The sequence below is a fragment of the Ipomoea triloba genome, chromosome 4 (genome assembly GCF_003576645.1).
Source record: "Ipomoea triloba cultivar NCNSP0323 chromosome 4, ASM357664v1".
Classification (NCBI taxonomy): domain Eukaryota; kingdom Viridiplantae; phylum Streptophyta; class Magnoliopsida; order Solanales; family Convolvulaceae; genus Ipomoea; species Ipomoea triloba.
This window is the reverse complement of record NC_044919.1, coordinates 14063321-14079399: the sequence shown is the minus strand read 5'-3', so window position 1 is coordinate 14079399 and position 16079 is coordinate 14063321.

Below are 16079 nucleotides of genomic sequence, written 5' to 3'. Positions count from 1 at the left end.
AATTGTAATTGATATGCATAACATGTTTTCATCGTCCAATGAATGTTTATTGAATATGTCAAATATGTAAAGTTCAACATCTTCATCACGCCAACCCGATGTTATGAACGATAATTTATACTTCACTGTTCATGAATTTTGCCTTTTGTTATTTCCACCGTGTGTTTACAACTTTTTTAATTACTAAAAAATAATTTAACAATTCATTATAACTTATTAAAGTAGAAAAAGAATCGCATCGTCGGCGTAACCGTGTTCTGCGGGGGTAATTATAAGAAATTTCAGTACGTTATCATCAAGAACAAATGGGAGTAATTTAAACATAGATTTCAAATAGGTTGAGGCTGAAAATAATGGATATGAAGAGTTTTCTTTCCTTTTAAATACAAAAGTTCGTTCGGTTCATTTTTGTCACAATATAAATAATGTGTGTTAATTGTAAGTTGTTTACGTTACCAGATTGTTATTTTGACCTTGGAGCTGTCGCTCATTCATGTAATTATTGTGAGGCTTTATTTTGACAGTAAGAGCGCTCAAACCAAAATGTAACACGCACATTGCCAAAATACACAAAGTGTTGCTATGATGACAAAATCCAATTACCTCGCATGAAGGATTCTTCTCATGTGCTCGAGAGCCTATACTTTTGTGATACTAAATGGAGTAGACACTTCCTCAATAATATTCAAAGGTATAACAACATGTTCTACTTCACGTCTATTGTCGGTAGAGTCGATAGGTCATTCAACGCTGGTAACGCTCCTCTAGTGTTTAGGGTTAGTGGTCAAAATTATCATTGGGATGGAAGCTTTGTTGCAACAGAAAGTCGACGCAAAAATTGAAAGTGCGTGGAGCCTTGAGGCTCCTTTTATAGGAGCCTCAAGGCTCCTTTTTATTTTATTTTTATTTTTAATCTAAAAACATTATTATTATTATTATTAAATATATGTTACCATTTTGGTCATTTTACATGTTAACCGCTAATCTAAACAGCTAAGTTTACCAAACATCTTTTTACAAACCACTGGTCAAACTCGCTAATACAATCCGCTATTTGATAACCGCTAACACAACCCGCTACCGCTGACCACTAACCACTGATAACCAAACAAGCCCAAAGTTAGATGTGTCCAAATAAGAAAACTTCTTATTTAAATTACAATATTGTGAAAGCTTTTCAAATTGCATATATAACATAATTAAATTGAAAAACGTGTTAATACAATTAAAGAGATCATACCATTGAACAACGTGTTGTATGCACTCCTAGTCCTAGATGACAAACAATTATTAGTTTCCATCTTGTACTTATTTATTTATAGTTAAATGATGGTGAAGTTTGCCAACTACTATATAGTGTGATGACAATTCTTACTATTTTCTTAACTTTCTGATTACACGTGGACTACAATATCTCTTTTTTATCGAATGACGCAGAGATTCGAACACATAACCTTTGACATAAGGTTGGCTCTAATACCAAATTGAATTATGTGCTCAATCTCAAATAAAAATTTAAGCTGATAATTGAATTGCACATTTATGTATATATGTTATATGCCCAACACACCCCTCACGTGTGCAGATCGATTACTTTTTGATGGATTCCAAACAGCACGTGAATCATAGCCTCTTTTTTATAGGGTGACACTGAGATTCGAACCCATAATATTTGGTATGGGGTTAGTTTTAATACCAAATTAAAATATGTATCTCAATTCAACTAAAAGTCTAAATTGATAGTTGGATTACACATTTATGTTTATATATTATATGTTCAATAAGAAGAAAAAAGAAAAATTCTAAAACACTGTAAGGTGTAAACGTCCTAGAAACCAAAATTGAAATGTAATAAAACGTGCCCAGTTGCCCACTGCCCAGCACATGTTTATATTGGTTGAAATGTAAAAGCTGTCCTTTACATCATTGCTCCCTAGCAAATTGTCTAGCTATTTAGCATCCTTGTAGTTTTGTTAGTCACTTTTTGACTAGGGGGTGATAATTGATGAAGAGACTAATTAATGGAAAAAATAAAAAATTGAAATAATGAAGATAATGTTGGTTAGATAACTTTAAACTTTAAAGATAAAATTATCAAAATTGAAAATATGAAAGCCTAAAAACAACATAAAAGAAAAAGTGTGAAATTGAATAACTAAATCTAGTTAATTGGCTTTCAAAAAAAAATCTACTTTAACTGAATTTTTTAATTGAAAAGAAAATTTCAATGAGTTATCTTGAATAAAAATAATGCAATGAGATACTAATCTTACATAGTCAAACTAGTAAGGCTTTTATGTGTAATTATTTCATTCATGACTGATTTGGCTTAATTAGTTGAACATCTTTGAAAGAGAAGAAAAAAATTTAGAATACTGGATAGAGACAATCTTCCAATTTCATTACAACTATGGTATATTAAAAAGAAGTTCGATTGTTTTTAATATAACCATGGCATAGATTTTCTTGGGTCTAAAATTGAGGTCCAAATATGGACCTTTGTGAGGACAAATGATGCTTGGCCATGCACCTTCGCCCATTTTGAGATGAAGGTGGCCATGGTCACCTTCGTCTATCCAAATTTGGACATCTCCGAGTTCAAATATGAAAATGGATAATCATTGACAATAAAATCAATTATCGTTCACTATAAGAAAAATGCACATAAACAATAATATAGAAACAACATTTTTAAATCGTTGTTTTTTTCGAGATTTACAATAACACTGATTTCAACAACTTTTTGAACTTAATATAACGATTTTTCACTGGTGTTTATCTGCATTTTTCTTGTAGTGATTTGTTTTTCAAAATCAGTCGGTGGTTGTATACAAAAACTTTTAATAATAAAAAAAAAATACAACAAATTTTGCACTTAGGATCATGTAGGCATCTGAATACCACATGTTAGCTTAGTTACTGTCAAATTCACGGTAACATATTGAATAAGTAAATTAGGAAATAATTGCATTATTTTGTCAATTTAAATTAGCTCTTTAGAGTTATTTTGTTTTTTATTTTTAAACTAGTATTTTCGTCCGTGCGTTGCACGGAATGGATTTGTTATAATATTTTAAGAATATTTGGATCGATATACAATTATATAAATTATAACATTGAATATTATATATCACAATTGATGAAATTAGCTGGATCAATTATGTGTTTTTATGTTTTCCTTGCTTGAATTAGAGCAAATAATTGTACAAATACCCGTGCGATGCACGGATAAATTTTTTATTATATATTTAGATAATAAAAATATATATGAAATTATATAAAAAAAATTCTAATATTGAACGTGTATATTTATTTGATTATAAGATTTGTGCAAAAGTATTACTCAATTAATTGAATAATATGTATGTGACTTCTTTGTCTACAATTATTTAAAAAGATCGATATCTAATATAACTTATGTAATTATTTTATTACTAAAATAAATATGGAAAAAATAAGAAATAATTTAATTATAATTATTATAAAAATAAATTCAACGATCAATGTTTAGCTTAATTGCCATAATAATTATTAAGCAATTATTATTAGTCAATTACATTTATATCGTGGACCAAGGTGCACAATGCATTGTGCACCCCGTACCAAAACGACGTCGTTTTGGTCATTTTAATTTATGGTTCGTTTGTTTGAAAATCACATTTCTCGTTTCGGCCGTTAACTTCCAAATATTAAAAAAAAATTGCGTTGTTCAGATTGGCAGTTTTGATTTGTTTGTTGTTGATGCATATAAATGAACTCGTATCTGATATTCGTTGATTGAACTATATGAGAATATTTATAGGATTGTTTTTTAAACAACTAGATGATCCGATGGTTAGGAGATTGAACTAGATTGAACTATAGGATTGTTTTTTAAACACTTTCAACGGAATACACAGAATATTGACACAACTACACAGAAATCATCATCCTAACATTCGAATACACAAAATACGTCACAACCTATGTTTAAGTACCCCTAACATTAATACACACAATGCCTTCAAAGAATACACAAAATATTAACACAAGTACACAGACCCCATCCTCCTAAGCATCGAATCATCTAGTTGTTTAAAAAACAATCCTATAAATATTCTCATATAGTTCAATCAACGAATATCAGATACGAGTTCATTTATTTGCATCAACAACAAACAAATCAAAACCGCCAATCTGAACAACGCAATTTTTTTTTAATATTTGGAAGTTAACGGCCGAAACGAGAAATGTGATTTTCAAACAAACAAACCATTATATAAAATGACCAAAACGACGTCGTTTTGGTACGGGGTGCACAATGCATTGTGCACCCTGGTCCACGATATAAATTGTCATGAGGATTTTACTTTTATTAATTGTATTGATGAGTGAATATAGAAACAATATTACCAATTAATAAATAGATGTTAGTTAATGTTGATTTTACATTTTGATACCAAATAAGCTTTATTACTTATTTAACAAATAAAATATTTAATTAATTGACTACAAAAGTTTAGACGGGAAAATAAAATAGGAGGATTTTACTTTTATATATAGTATAGATAGATTAAGGTATCTAATTGCACTTTCAATGGACTTAGAGATTAATTTGGCATTTTTTTTTCTTAATATAAACTTGTGCCATCTTTCCAAATGACTATATAATTTTTTCTCTCTTTGTTAAATTTAAAGAAGAAAAAAAACTTCAGTGCTTATATATACACACGCATTATCAATCGAGCAAAAATGTTCTAACATCTACAAATTTTTAGCTAGTATAATTTATGGTTGAAACTAACATGGTACTCCATATTTGATAATTTTCAAATGCTTACTTTTTTTAATACTACTGACTCTGTTACAATATAGTATTTATTCATAATTATTTTCTTCACCTACTGAAGCACAAAGAATCAATATCTTCTCACTGGAGCCTAAAACTATGAGTATGTATATTTTATTCATTCTTTTCCATGATTTTTGTTTGTTTGTTTGAATTAAGGATAAAATAATTAAGCATGTGAGGATGATCTAATCCCATGATAATATGCCTATGCCGTCCAACTCTCTAGTTCATTAACAACTACTGTTAACAAATGATTGGATAAAAGAACAAAGAGATTCTCATCCTAAACCGCCATATATGCATCATTAACTCATTAGCTTCAATTCAAAGACCGACCAACTTACTTAGTCTTACTAGTAATTATTGTCACACACTGACAAATGACAATCACTCTTTAATGTATTTGTTGGTCAAGATTTGACCAACATTTTTTATTATTGCTCCTAATAACAGGGGAAAAACACAACCCATTTGGATGAATTTTTAATGCTAAAATATGAACGTACTCATGACCTGCATAACAATTTTTTTAGAAAGTCTTATAGTATTACATGTAATGGTGTTATAATATTTGTAGTATATATTTAATAAAATTGTGTTTCAATCTTTTGTTTCACTAAATAATAAAATATGTGACACAATTTCACAAAATTTATGACAAAATTATATATGATACCACAAAAAATTAATTTGTTTGTTTGTTTTTGTTTTTGTTTTTTTAACCTTCTTCCCTCCCAATTATGTGTTTTGTTAAATTAACGAAACATGACTGAAGTTATTTAAAATTCAAATTTTTGTAATATTATCTTTATAGTTAATATATAAAATGTATAAGCATTTAGAAATTATATTAAAAGTGCTACGGAGTATTAGATACAACAATAGTTTAAGTTAAAAAATTATACGAAAATATTAACGATACTAAATAACTAAAGAAGAATGAGTTTTCAAAAAAAAAAAAAACTAAAGAAGAATGAATTAGTTTGATCAATGAATAGGAAATATGCCAAGTAAAATGTACCAGAGGAGTAATATTTATTAATAATTCAAAAATTGAGCAATTTTAATATAACTTAATGGAATGAAGTATAATTAAAGCTAAAATATATAATGTTGAAAATATATTATACCTACTAAAATAATACAAAGTATTAAGGAATGGTGAAACACGCACATATATATAAGGGCAAGTTTGTATAAGTGGGAATAAGCCCTTATGTTAAAGTGCAGATTAATCTCATATTTTCATAGTTATTATGGTGCATTTGAAATCGCTTGATAGTGCATTTGCGGCTAATTGACAATACACTCACGTGTGTGCACTATTAGTTATATGTGAACGAACTATCAAGTGTTTTTCTATGCAGTGCAAAAATTACAAAAATGCTAACGTATTTTTTACACATGCATTTTTCTTTATAGGGGACTTGTTTTCATATGATCATTCATTTACTAACACTACTAAGTGCATTGGTTTTGGAAATTGATTTCTTATTAAATAAGTATTATTTGTTTATTTATTTTTTAGCTTAATTAATATTTGATATTATTCCGTAAAATCTTATTAATTCTTCATTCTTAAAAGTTAAGAATATATATATATATATATATATATATATATATATATATATATATATATATATATATAGAGAGAGAGAGAGAGAGAGAGAGAGAGAGAGACACGCTCATGTGAGAACGGATGCCTAGGAGAGGAATGAAAACCAATCACAACCGTCCACTTATCCAAATCTAATGGATCAGATGTAATTTTTTTTTAAATGCGGTTGCATTTCTGTAAATAACTCGAACTTTTGTGCAAGTAACATGTGTTAAAAGTGCAAGTAACTGGTGCAAATGTGCAAGTAAAATTACTTAAAAGTGCAACCATTTTCACATAATAGTGCAAGTAATTTACTTTTTTCACATTGGTGCACCTAATGATAATGTTATGTGTACTTAATATTGTTGCTCAGTGTATATTATATATATTGTTGCACTTTTAATACATTCTACTTGCATTTTTAATACATTTTACTTGCACTTAAGTGCATTCTATGAAACTGTTACTTGCAATTTTAACACAATTTATTTGCACTTCAAAGTTCGAATTATTTAGAAAAGTGTCACCACATTTTTTCAAGTCTTTATGATTCTTTAGATATGGACAGATGGACGGTCGCGATGTGTTCTCGTCTTCTCCTGGGCATGTGGTTCTCAACCGATCTACCTAATATATATATGTGTGTGTGTGTGTCCGCGCGGACACACACACGATGTATGTATATATATAGAGCTAATAATACCCATTTCGATCCCTCAAATATAGGGTAATACTTGATTTAGTCCCATACTAACTTGTAAAATCATACCCAATTTGGTCCTCCATTACAATTGCCATCCATCAGAGACAAGAACATCATTTTAATAGTCGAGGGACCAAAATGGGTACTAACTATTATTATTATTATTATTATTATTATTATTATTAAAAAGAATAGGTCGCCTTCTCCATTGGAGAAAACGACCTGACTGGTCTGGTTGTCCTTTCCATGAGAGAACGACTAGATCTGGTCGCTTCTCCAACAATAGCATTAGGCATTTGTCCAGGTCCACCAAAACCATGAAGAAGCTTCCGGAATAGAAAGAACAAGAAGAAGCCGTCGTCGGCGATAGCTCGCTTAACCGTCTCCTTCTTGTTCACTTCGATCTCTCCTCTGTCGTTTAGCAGGTATATGAGTATATCTCACTCTCATCATACTCGGGCAGTGGAACTGAACTTAGATTTTGAGTTCGATTCACTTGAGATGGACATCAAGGGTTCCTGATTTTGGTGTTGAAGTTTTCAATTTAGGCGCTTTAATTCTGCTTCATTTACTCTAGCATAATGTTCTAGGTTTCCTTTCATTTTTAATCAAAATCCCTAATTTGACATTATGTTGTACATATGACATTTGCCTGGCTTCTCCATCTTATGTCCAGTCGGAGAAGGCGACCGGTTTGGTCATTCTCTCCATCTCTGGCCACCTATTATTTTAATAATAATAATAATAATAGTTAGTACTCATTTTGGTCCTTCGACTATTAAAATGACATTTTTGTCCATGATTATAGTGATAGATGGATAACCCAGTGGAGTAGCTCAAGTGGCAAATGAGCTCTCTTTGTGGGGAGGAATTTTGGGAGGGGTTCAATTCCCACAAGTGACGATTCCCCTTGGACCAGCTCCCGTGCCTCCCGGAGCGAAGTTATATGACTAACCCTATAGTTGAGGGACCAAAATGAATATTAACTCTCTCTCTCTCTATATATGTATATATATATATATATATATATATATATATATATATTTGACGGACGAAGGCATCACGTTGAGTCGCAACCCAATGTAGATTAAAAATGACTAGATGATTTGTTTTCTTTCCACTCATAGATATAAGATGGAATAGTATATTAATTTTGTTTTACCATTACAACAAAGATACAAGATCTAAACCATATAATATTTAACAAATTGAATTAAATTTAGATCAAACTTCAATATTAAATACCAATTTATTTAAAAATTGATATGAGCTCCCCAATCACTAACACTTCTTAGATCTAAATATTAAACTTATTACAAACACAAAATTCACATAAAAATATAATTAGAATTCTATATATCAAGGGTTAAACTATAGTTCGAGGCAATTAGACATTTCTTTTTATTATTGAGGAGTTGCATACTGTGATTTAATTATGATACTACATAATTAATTTTTAATTAGTTCCAATCTTAATTTTTAGAATGAATATTTGTCTATTATAAAGGTTATAGAGTGGTTTTAAACCTGTGTAAATGCCATAGTTAATGCAATTTAATCTTTCATCTTCTATATAAGCTTGTTGAGCACGTGAATTTTTACAATTAATTTTCAGAATAAATATTTGTCTGTTATGAAATTATAGAGTGGTTTTAAACATGTGTAAATGCCATGGTTAATGCAATTTAATCCTTCATCTCCTATATAACCTTGTTGAGCAGGTGGATTACAACACAACATATACAACCTATGTTTTGCTCTCAGAAAACCTATGCTCATATTCCTCAAATTTTTTTGTTCATACCACTATTCTAGTTCGCCGGACTTATTTTTTGAGTTCTCAAACCATAAGTTATAGTTCGTTTTATTTTGGAAAATCTAGGCTACTATGCTCCTAGCACCAAATTGATGTAGCAAATAAGATTTTAAGGAAAGAGTGTTTCGCTCGATTCGAACTAAACCCCAAACATTTCGTCCTTTTGTGCTTATATCTTATGGGAATTTTCATTTTTTGTAGTAATATTTCCTAACATGTACTTCAATTATAAATTATGTTTACTACTCTCCTTCCATAGGTAGTGAATCTCATATATATTATTACTCTTTTTTTCACAATTAATAAATTGATATAAATTTGAATTGAAATTTTTAAAGCTGTACATTTATGTCGTCTTTATACAAAATCTTGTGATCACATTCACATTGCATAAATTATGACTTTATATTAGGGTATTATAGATTCAATTTTTAAGCACCAATAAGATCAAATTCATAGAATACAGTTTTATAACAAGTAATTAGCAATAGCCTGCATTTAGTAAGATTAGTTAAATGAATTTAATCATTGTGTTCTTTTTATTGCCCTTCCAACAATTTCAATCAACACTTTAATTTATATCTAAGATTGCACTTTGATTGTACAAATAATAACTAGTAGGTTGTACTAGAGTTGTTAGATGGTTGTTTGGTTGTTGGTTACGAAGAAAGGGGCAATACTCCCTTCCATAATAAAACGAAACACTTTTAATCTTGATTAATAAAAAATAATTGGTCTTAAAAAATGAATAAATTTTTTCTAACAAGGAAAAAATTCTAATCAGAAAAATAACTCTATTTATTCTTCTAAAAAAAAATAACTCTATTTATTAAAGAAAAGGTGACTTAAGACATGACCGTATTTAGTGCTTCATGTCCAATATCGAAGCAATTTCACGTATAACCAGCATAGTTAAACAATTCTACTACTATTTATGTAATACTTTCTCTGTTCAATAACTATTTATCCCAACAAAATTTACACAAATATATGTTTTCTAGCCTTTCAATGTAATATTGTGATGGGATCTTTAATTTGTCTAGCAACAACTAACATTGAATATATATATATATATATATATATATATATATATATATATATATATATGGAAAATAAATCAACAAAAAGGAGACAACATGAGAGTCAAGTGATGAAAGAAAACAAGACAGAGATGGGTATTTGTAATGGATCCACAAGCTTGAATTCAACAATAAAAAGATAGGAGGAGAACCCTTACTTTGCCATATATACTTTTGTTTTTTAAATGTCAATTCAAATTTAAAATGTTGCACCAACTTTGTGATCAAGATGCAACTTGCCACTTGTGAATTGAATAATGGTCATATATTCAAATAGTCTAAGTTGTGGTTCTGGCCAACATCCCAGCAAAAATACAGCCAGATGACAAATTGTATTATGTCCTATAAAAACTCTTGGAGTGGGTCACCAAGACAAAACAAACATGCCCCTAGCTACTATTATTGTTTGCTTATGTTTTGTCAACTTTTTTTTTTTCTTGAGTGGAAACAATTTTTGTTTCTAATTGATTTGACCATATGCTTTTGTTTACACAAAGTTTTAATTTATAACAAATTTGTAGAAAAAAATAAATATTTATAGCCAATGACATTTTTGTCTAGTAGCACAAAGTGGCTATCACCAGTAAGTTATTATAACAGAGTTGGTAGTGCTCAGTAGATAGTTCAATTCTCGTTGACAGCTATCACCCTAATAATGATTCATAAAATTCACAATTAATATTATTCTTTAATTTGATAGCTACTTATGTCTTAACTTGACTAGATGAGTAGAGTCAGGACCAGATTTTAGGGCGTGCAAGATGGGCAACAGCACAAAGCACCAAAATTTTGGGGGTCCCTAGTCCAGCCCTGGCGTAATAGTTACTATATATATTTGTGATTATATTGGCCCAAAATTAGGTTTTTTGCATTTTTCTCTTTGCAATTTTTTCTTCAATTTTCAATTTATTTATACTTTGATATATAGGACCGACCTCACCTATTTACCAGCACAGAGCCATGCAAATAAAAAAAACCGGCCTGAGTAGAGTAATAGAATTTGTATATGATTGGTTGAAAGTGGAAGAATAATAATTTTGTAGACAGCAACACAAATGGACTCGGTTCTGACTTTATTTGGATGGAAAATATTTATGGCCACGAAGGCACGAATGCCTCCCAACAAAGGGTTTTAGTGCAATAGACATATAAACAATTAATTATATATAAGAAAAATTAAAAAAAATAATAATAAAAAAGACAGGAAGGGAGCAGTCTTCCCCGGCTGTCTCAAACTCATATGGTCAGATTCCATTTCCCTCAACATTATTTACCTAATCTAATTGCATGATTCCGACAGCCAGATCACTGTCGAATTTCGAGGACTGTTTTTCTACTTATATATACATATTTTTTTTTAATTTTCAAGAAAATAAAAATTATATATTTGTTTCCATATTCAGGTGGTCCACAATCCCTAATTCAGTTGGTTTATCATTCCCCAAACTTTAATAAAATGAATTTTGATTTCAGTATTTATTTTTTGTCAGGTGTTTTGAGCAAACCCTAATTGTAGGAGGTATTCATTAAACTAATCCCGTTCGTATAAAATAATGGACGGATTGAATTTTTATATTAGAAGGAGTTTGAACTTTCAACCTTTCTTAAGTAACGAGAATGTATTTTCACTCATGCCAATCAAGTTGATTTTTCAACTTCTTGTTTTAGTACAACATTAACTTCCTAACTTGTTGAGCATTGTGAATGGAGTAATAAATATTTGACCAAAGCATTTCATTGTATAAGATTTAATACTAATTCAATTTTAAATTAGTCAAAATTTAATGTAAATTCACTAAAGAAAAAAAAAGAAAAACTTTTTCCAATCAAATTACTAAAAGAAGATAGTCTATTTAATTTGTTGGTAGTAATGTTTGTTACGTTGGTAAGACAATTAAATGATGTATTCCATTTCAACTAAGACTATTTTCTTCATTTGAAATGATTTAAATTAAAATTGATTCTCTTCCGGCAGTTCTCTTATATACTTGAGAATGGTTAATTTTAATACAAATCTTCTTTAAGATAAATGATAGTCGTGATTAAGCTAGGTTTGCATGCTAATCAAATCAATTATATTAGACAACATTTTATAAGCAGTCTTCATAAATCAAAGTATTATCCATATATCACAAATTTACTTGAATATATATTCAAACATTACAATTTTTGTTTTTACATAATTTACTTTATAACACATCAAAAATGTCAACGCAGATAGTGAACATTTTGGTTGGTGCTTGTGGTAAATACATACGTAGTATTTAGTTTCAGCCTATTCAAAGGTTTATTGGTAAAAGTTGTAGGGTTTATTTTGGGCAATTCCAACTGAACTAGTCGGATAGTTAGCTAAATAACCTTTACGTATGTGAATTGTCGACCTTCTTGATTTGAGCTGCTTAACTATGAGCACCTAGATTGATTTACCTTCTTTTGGTTCTTTACCGACTAGGGTCACAAGATAGGTTTCACTCAAAATGCGCGTGTAAATAGTGGTTGTCGACTACTTCCATGTAAATCAAAGGTTGGTAAATGGGTACATAAACATTTACCAAATGTGAAACAATGTTGTTTAATTTATCTCAATATGTATATGGTGCCAAATACTAGAGTGAAAAGTACCAAAGTTCTGTGCTTGTTTAGTTCAACTTCCAACAAGGGGAAAAACCATCTTTTCTAAATTGATATTATACCCAAAAAAAAAAAAAAAAAAAAAAAAAAAAAAAAAAGAAAAACCTGATCTATGCATAACTCTAATATATTTTGTCAAAATTTTTGCTAACATTATTGTGAATTGTGATGCATGCCAAGTTGCATATAGTTTTAGTGACCAAATTTAGTGACAACAAAATTCTTGACTCCATTAATATATTAATAGTGACACCACAGTTGTAACATGTACTAAGTTGTGACAATTAGCATATTAGTAAAACCTTGCAACAAGAACCATATGCATCACGTACAATTATATATTACAAATAATAATTAATACTATGTATGTATGTAAGTACGTATGTATGTATCCATTCTCGATTTATTGCGGTGTGAAGCATTTTAAAATAGTACTTGTGACAAACAAATGAATGATTAATTGTGACAAATAAATGAAAGTCAAGATATAAATATAGTGATGCAAAATAAAAAGAATAAAACTAAATATTGTGACTATGCTATAATAATGGATGACTAAAAGTAGGATTTTTTCATAAAATAAATATTACAAAAAAAATTGAATTAAAAGTAACTCGAGTTAAATCTCATTAATTGAATTAGATATATAAAATGGGATGAAGAGAGTAGGTAAGAAAAAAAAAATTAAAAGTTTTCCGTGTTCATGAATGTGCACAACTGTATTGGAACAATATACAAGTGCATGTGACGCTTGCATATGGGCTTAACTCACTAGTTAAGTATATAGTATTTAAGAGAAGAGACTAAGGTTCGAAACTTGACAGCGACCTTGTTTGTGGAATTACTATGATTTACATTCTCCTAAATATTTTGTCGGGCTTCATGGAATTGAGGATTTAATTTTTTAGAGAAGAAGTATACAACTATACAAGTGTGATGTGCCAAATTATTGGGCTTATGAGTTATGAACATTAAATGCCATAGATTTTGACCTTTCAGAACTGGGCCATGTTGTATCCGTACATCAACTGGTCCAAATGACCTGTTCTGTTCAAGGAATATTTGCTACTCACTGATATCGACTTATACCGCTCTCTATTTTTGCTGCCCCAACACATTAAATTAAATCTCTTATCTCTCCCTCAAATAAAAATGAACCAACTGAATTTATGAAAATCATATTCCTCTGAATTTTTAAGAGATATATAATTTTCAAGAATATTATATTATCTAACAAATATTCTCTGAAATGAACCAAACAATGATTTCATGCAAAGAGATGTGGGAAAAAAAAAAAATACTTAGGAAGATCTAATTATGATTCTATGAAATCTAACACTATTAGCCTAAAAGAATGTTATTGTTTTGTAGTTCATATAGTGCATCAACATTTTAAATTTATGATTATAACTAGTTTTACACCCGCATTGCACGAATAAGCTAATGTCCAATATTGTTTATATTTAAATAAGTATTTCAAAGTATATCAATGCAAGATTATAAGGAGAAGTTCATACATATGTAATTGAATGTCGATTTGTTTATTTAATTAAATAGGTAATTCAAAGTTTATGATGCAAGATAATATATGAGATTCATTATAATTGTCACTAAAATAAAATTTTGCAAATTTGTAAAATCGATAGTACAAATACTTAATTAGTCTAAAGAAGATAGTCTAAATAAATACTACTTTTGATTTGAATTTTTCTAAGTCTTGTTAATTCTCTTTTGGGTAACATTGTCATTGTCTTCATCTTCACTATTTGTCCTCTTTTTATGTTGGTAGTGTGTCATTTACAAATGGGTTACTGGTGGTAGCATTGATGACAGCGCCATGCAATGAGATTATGACGTAGGAAGTTGTGGATTTGCCTTGTTGTGTATATGGCTGGGATTTTAATGTACTATGAACTCGTGATCTTGCAAGCGTCTGTTGATTATATTTGTAGTGGTAGTTTTTCCTACATGTTTCATGTGGAAGTATTTAATAAAATATTAATATTTATTATATTTGTAAAAGGTGTAGTATCGCCTCTTTTTCTATTTTCATAACTTGTTTACTTGATAGTAACAACAATAACTCTGCAAGTAGTCTGAATACTAATGCTACACGTGTTCAGTTTTATTAACAATTTTCACATTCATTTTTAAGTTCATATTTTTGAAATTAGTATGAGTGTAGTACTTGATTTAGTTTGTGTGCGTGTGTGTGTTTTTCTTTTAATTTTTTTTATTGAATTGATACTAACCTTAAAGCTAAATTGTTTGTCACTTTGTGCATAAATCTTTTTAAAATAGTGGCTACATCCTATATACCAAGTGTTTTGTAGTCAAGGTTGAGGCTGATTTTGTCTTTAATCTAAGCAAGTTGAATTTTATGTATACAGTTTGGCTAATTAATTGATCAAAGTTCATGTTAAATTTTATATTGTATTTTTTAATACACTAACTTATTCATTGTATATGTTTAACAGTTATGTCAACTTTGATTGGGATGTGATTTAAACCTAAGACATCCCAATTTTTTATGAAAATCAATGAGTAAGTTAAGAGTAATAAATAGTTAACGGAATATTCTGTTACTAAAGTTTACATTGACGTAGTGGATGGGCATTTAGAAAAAGTAAATAATATAATAGAGGGTAAAGTAGGAAAATAAAAAAAATACTAAAATCAAAATAATCTGAAGCATTCATTTCATCAAATAATTGGGCAGACATTTTTTATTCCAATTATAAGCCTAACTTTATTGCGACATTTATTAGTATAGTATGTATATAGTAGATGTTAATGGGGTGTTTGGTTGGTTGTAATTGAAATTCTTTTCTAATTACATCGTTTGGTTGGAGGGAATTGCAATTCCTTCATTTTGTTGAATTGCAATTCATGACTCCACCGCCATGAATTAAAATTCAGCATAGCATGACAAGGAAAAAGATAAGAAAACGATTCTTTTGCCCTTAATTATTATGATTACAATGACATTTTAGTCTTTATATTACTCATTTCTCTCCATTCTCAATAATTCTATTCATCCCTACATGTAATTTGAATTTCTACTTTATTTCCACTTTATTCTTTTTTCACTGAATTATAATTCATTTCACCTTAATTCCTTTCTCCCAACCAAACACAATGTAAAGTATCGAAAAATAGAATTTAGAAGACATGCTAGTAAATATGTTTTAAAATGAAAAATGAAAAGGTAAAGAATACAAAATTAGATTATAAAAAAAAAAACTATGAGGCTAGATAAATGGACCTTAGTATTTTGTAATTGTTTACTATTTTTTGGAGAACCCAAAAATTATAGTAATTGAGAATTAAAGATCATGTTTCATTTTATAATAGTGTAGAGATTTGAACTCATATAATATCATTATATTTTAACTAAGGAAAATTCTTTTTTTTCTTCT